General features: G+C 48.1%; 1 pseudogene; it reads right to left on the bottom strand.

The window, feature by feature from the left end:
• Positions 1–2,086: 2,086 nt before the first annotated feature.
• LOC101591200 lies at positions 2,087–2,470 on the bottom strand (annotated as a pseudogene).
• Between the last annotated feature and the right edge of the window lie 3,384 nt (positions 2,471–5,854).

Raw genomic sequence — 5,854 nt, 5'->3', positions numbered from 1 at the left:
TCTCTCTCTGTCTCTACTTTCATAGTACGGGTTGAGCCCAGGCCCTTCACTCTGAGCTACACCCTTGGGTTCTTTTGCTTTTGGGTTTAAAATGGGGTTTTCCTAAATTGCTTAGTTGTCCAGACTGCGTTTGAACTTTTGATCCTCCTCCTCCTGCCTCAGCCTCTCAGAGTGCTGGGGTTATGGGCACATCTCAGTGCTGTCCTTCTTTGTGTTTCTTTTGAAGCCTGCAGATGCAGTCAGACCCTGTCCGTACCATAGGGCCAGGTCTCCAGTGCCAAGATCAGGACCCTCCAGCTTCAGAAACTCTCTTCCAGCCAACAGACATTCTGTATTCTGAAGAGGACTTTCTTTAACCCTGAGTAGAACTAAAATCTAAGCTATGTAAAAACAATTTTTTAAAAAGTTCCATAGTTACTTTCTTCAGGTCCTCTGGTATTTATTCAAAGTGCTTTTTTAACAAACTGGTCTGACAGAAACTTCAAGTACAGGTAGCTGGAGCCCAAAACAAATAACAATGTTAAAAAAAAAAAAAAAAGCACTTAGGTGCAGTGCTTAAAGAGCTGCAGGGCGGAGCTCTCATCTGTCCCTGGGTGTCACCCAGCTGAACTTCCCTGCCTGGTCTCCCCTCCTCCTGAGCCAGACAGAGGTGCAAAGCTCGGCAGCTGACAGCTGAGCTGGGCATCCCACTAACAAGGCTGAGGTGGCACAGGACACTTGGGGGCAGGAGACCTGCCTGCTCAGTGAGTCTTCAGAGGGGTACAATATGTTCTGTCTTAGTAAGGTGGGTCAGGAAGGAAAAGACAATAAATTATTTTGTGCCTGTATTTTCATTAAAAGTCTTTCAAAAGACAAAAAGAAAACAAAACCAAGTCCAGATGCTGCTCAAAGAGCCCACCATCTGCCTGCAGATAACACGTGTGCCTAGTAACGCCCACCCATCCGGCCCAGCCCGCCCCTCCCCTGCATAGCCGACCCTGCCTGTGTGGCCCTGGCCCCAGGCCTGCTGGGCCGCACCTCCGTGTGAAGGTGCTGCACACCGCTGATTTACCGTGCTTTGGGTCTGGCCTGGTGTAAGTCTGGTGTAACCCTGGCATTTCCAGATTGTATCTCCCAGAGCCCATGTCATTCCAGGTACTGCAGTGGTGACCTTTGAAACAGGAGCTAGGCTGGGACAGAGGAATCGAGCTGCCTGGAGGTGAGGCCTTGATGGCCACCAAGCTGGTTGACCCAGGGGCGCAGAGCACACTGCACCCCTAGATGCCGGGTGCTGGATCCTTGGGACTGGTGGAGCTGTCACATCTGCAGCCACAGTCAGAGGATTCCGGGTTTCTCTTCTGACCTCCTCCAAAGCAGCATGGGCTTTGGGTATTCATTGTCGCTGCCCAGAGCTGCTCAAAGAGTAAGGCCAGGGCTCTCTTGGCCCTCCTGCTCATGCGGGCTGCCTTCCTCTGCGACCGCCCAAGCCCCTCATCAGATTTTTCCAGATGTCCACAGGTGGTTTCTCTTGAGCTCTTATGATAAAGTCACCTCAGTTACCATGATCCATTCTCTGCTGCCAGTGTCCAGTGCTGTCATCCTAAGTGCAGGCCAAAGTAGAAGACAGCACCCCACCCCCTTTAGGGTTTACTTAGGTTTTTGGAGCAGTATGATATGTCCAAAATGCTCCTACCCCAAAGATATTCACATCAGATTCCAGAATCTGTGAATTTTTATTTTGGGGAGAAAAAGGTCTTTGGAGATGTGATGAACGTAGGCATCTGGGCAGGTGGCAGAGGGTCAGCAGTTCCCATGCGGGCCCTGGGGACAATCATGCATCCTTGCAAGGTAGGCACTAGGGGACAAACACAGACCCACATTTGAAGACAAGTCAGGAAGGAAGTGGCCACAAGCCAGAAATGCCTGGCCAGGCATGGAACGAAGAGGTGAGGGATAGATAAGGGACAGCTGAAGCTTTGGTTCTAGACAAATGGCCTCCAGAAATGTGAGGTGACAATTTTGTTTTTTTGTTTGTTTGTTTGGTTTTGTTTTTTGTTTTGTGACAGGGCCAAGGACCACAGGAAAGCTCTTTATTGCTGGGGGCAGCTCAGGCACTCCTGGCGGGACGGGTCCGCTTCCTCTTTACTGTCACAGGCTTCTGGCTGCGCAGGATGGCGCTGGCTCTGTGGATGGCAGCCGTGCACAGGTCAGGCGGTACTTGTTCTTTCGCATCATGTAGCGGATGCTGCTGAGGGTGGCGCGTGCGTTCTTGTTGATGGTAGTGCGCACATAGGAGGTGGCTGGCTTCCGCTGTCCGGATCTCTACTTCATGACCCTTCACGCCCACTGTCTCGCAGTGAATCAATTGATTGTAGCGAAATGAATTGTGGGCCTTCTGGTTATTGGGCTACGTGCTGTACGTCTGCTTATTCCACTTGATTAGGATGCTGGAGCAGTCCCGCACTACCATCCGCTGCAGATGGGCAGACATGGTGGGGACTCCTCTCTGCTGAGGCCAAAGATGGAAAGAGACCACAATTTTCTTTTTGTTAAACACTTGTTTTGTATTAATTTGTGTATTTAGGACAGGGTCGATAGGGCCTCACTACATACATAGATCAGACTCATAGTGATTCTCCTGTTTTCAGCATTCCAAGTGCTGGGATTATAGACATGTGTCACCACACTCAGTCTTTTTTTTTTTTTTTTTTGGCAGAACAGGGGTTTGAACTCAGACTTTTGCTTGCTAGGGAAACACTTATTCTACTGAGCCATCTCCTCAGCCCCAAATCAAGCTTTTTTTTTTTTTGGTGGAAACAGGGATTGAACTCAGGCCTTTGTGCTTGTCAGAGAAGCGCTTATTCCACTGAGCCCTCTCCCTGGCCCCGTTTTGCATTAATTTGTATGGCAGCCTTAGAAAACTAATACAAGAAAGAAGCATTGCTTACAAGCGGTGTCCAAAGTACATGAGTATTTAAATACAAATTTATTACAATAAAAATCACATTGTCATTAATCCCCCTCAAAATACCTCCCTCACTTCACATACACTTATCCCCTACTTCTTGCCATTTCTGAAGCAGTTCCAGAAGTCCTCTTTCGTGAGTGTCCTTACAACAAGAAAAGATCAGGACTACTGTGCCCAATTCCATTCAGTAGAAAGCCAGGCTTGTGAAAGCATTAAAGCGTGTCCTCGCCCACCTTAGTCACTGAATCTGCCATCATGCAACTTCTGTGTCCTCCACAAAGGTAGAATGACCATGAAAGGTAAATGTTTAAATCCATTCGGGACATGAAGGCAGCCATGACAGTATAGCTAAAAACACAAAGTAGGTCTTTCAGAGCTGCTTCAGAAAGTGGCAAAAAATGATGGCATAAGTGTGTCTGAAGCAAGTGGGAGGCTCTGGAAAGGGATTAACGGCAGTGTGACTTTTATTGTAATTTTAAAATATAAATATTTACTGTACTTTTTAATAATATCTCATATATTTTCTCAATGCCCTAGTGTCACAGTTTCAGGGGTTTTTGCAAGGGGAACAATATAATACAGGACACATTTTATAAGATTATTTTATAATGAGTCACCCTAAGAATTATATACATAGAGTGCAGGAAATCTGTCCATGCACTAAAGACCAAAGAATCCAGCTGAGGGCCTGGATCCATGGTAATGTTTCATACAGGGCTGCTTCATGGATCTACGCTGGGAAGGCCCAAAGGTCAGTGGTGGAAGCTAGATAGTCTATGCCTGTGGGCCGAAGTCTGTGCTAGCAGGCTGGGGGATCTGAACTGGAGCCAGGACACAATGCTCTAGGCAAGAACCAGAGCTCTCCCCAAAAGTACCACAGCCATCCTCAGCAACAGTGAGGTCCCAAGCTTCTCTGGTGATGAGGAAAACCAAGTTCCCATCAGGAAAGCCAACACGAGAAGCTTCTGCCAGAGGTTGAGCTGTGCACCATCTTCCCCTGCAGAGCCAGGAAGTAATGCTCAAGGGGAGAAACAGAGCTTTGCCAAAGTGAACTGTAGTTATCCTTAGCAACAACCAGGTCCCGAGCTACTTCTCTGCTGAGAAAGGCAGAGTTCGTCAAGAAAGCCAGCATGACAAGCTCACCCAGCAGAATAGCCCAAAAGAACCAGCAGCTTCCAACAGCTTCTCAGCACACCTGAGGGCGGGGCCAGCACGACGTATGGTGCCAGGGACCGAACCCTGGTCCCTGAGCTTGCCTAGCCAGGTGCTTCATCCACTGATCTAGCTTGCCAGCCCTACTCAACAGCTTCTCCAAACAGCTTCCCTAACAGCCTCCGAAGCAGCTTGTCTAGTTCTGCCTCTTTTTTTGGTACTGGGGATTGAACTCAGAACCTTGCACTCATCAGGCAGGTGCTTATGCTCCTGAGCCATCGCCCCAGCCCGACTTCTACCTCTTATGCTGCTGGCAGAAACCCTCAGGTGCGTCTCCCATACCCACCACCATGCTTCTTCAGTTCATCTGGGTGTAACAAGTTGACCTCCAGTTGGCAATCCACTGCACTCAAGCAGGTTTTTTATTTCTTTGTATATTTTGGTGTGTGTGTGTGTGTGTGTGTGTGTGTGTGTGTGTGTGTGTGTGTGTATTTAACCAGGTTCAGTGTTCATTATTTGAAATAGTTCTTTTGGCTATTGCTCCCACAGAACTTAAATAATATAAAATGTATGAGGACTCTGATGAGATGTTGAGCTGAGAGATAGTTCCAAGACTTCACTTGAGACTGAGTTTCCCTATGGGCAGATTTTCTCTGCCTGGTCCCTCTCCCTGAGGAGCCTTCTTTGGCCCTCATGGAACAGACTTGAGATGGAGAGATGGCTCTTCTACTCTGGTGATGAGCTGGAACTCACACTGGGAACACAGGGCACACAGGTGGGCACACAGGTGGGCACACATATAGCACATAGCATGCAGACCCACCTACCTGGCTTCCTGATACACTTGAATACAGATAGGGAGCCAGACAGGACTTATTTTTAGGTGACATAAAGGGAAATGCCATTACAAACAGCATCCTGGTCGCCCTCCAATTCCTTGTGACAGTCCTTCTTCATGGCTAAAATTTTTTCTTCCTCAACTTCTACAAGGTTCTAAAGACCCTGCTGTAAACTTATTTTTATATTGCCAGGTTGAACCACAGTATATTCCTTACCTGGAGAACCTCCTTCCTCAGAATATACAGTAATTTTAAATCAAGACACTCGTTTAGTCATTTTCCCACTGGCAGGACAATATACCCAACACCCACAACTGTTGGATTGTGGTTTCCACGGGTTCAGTCCATGGCTGGCTGGGTGACACAGCAGAAGGACCAGGCAGAGGAAAGCAGCTCACAGTGTAGCAGCTGGAAGCAGAGAGGTGGGAGGAGCTGGGGACAACAATATAGTCTTCCAGTGACTCTCTGCTTCTGACTAGGACCCACCTTCTAACAATACATTCAGCTATAAATTCATCTGTGGAGGGGTACGGCATGCTCACGGTTCTGATCCAATCACCTCCCAAAAGCCCCACCGCTGAGCACATGAGACATTTATGGGACACTGTGGATCTAAACCACAGCAGGCACCTCAAGCCGCAGTGTGTGGCAGTGGTGGTGAGCCTGTGGCTTGTGACCAAGTGGACGTGCAGAGCTCTCTGCTGGCTGGTGAGCCAAGTTGCCCCAGCATGGCCACATTGATTTTTCTAAACTAAAACCTCAGTATTCAGGTTTAATTGCAGCGCTGGCACTTTGCAATAAATAAGAATGGACGTGGGGCTGCACTTCAGGCACTCAGTCTCTAAGAGGCTCACTGTCCCTGGCACATGACTGTCACATGGCCACTATTGGAAGCAACTTTTTTTTTTTTTTTTTT

The sequence above is a fragment of the Octodon degus genome, unplaced genomic scaffold (genome assembly GCF_000260255.1).
Source record: "Octodon degus isolate 3935 unplaced genomic scaffold, OctDeg1.0 scaffold00019, whole genome shotgun sequence".
Lineage (NCBI taxonomy): Eukaryota > Metazoa > Chordata > Mammalia > Rodentia > Octodontidae > Octodon > Octodon degus.
The sequence above is the reverse complement of the archived record's forward strand: the minus strand, read 5'-3'. Positions and strand labels throughout refer to the sequence as shown.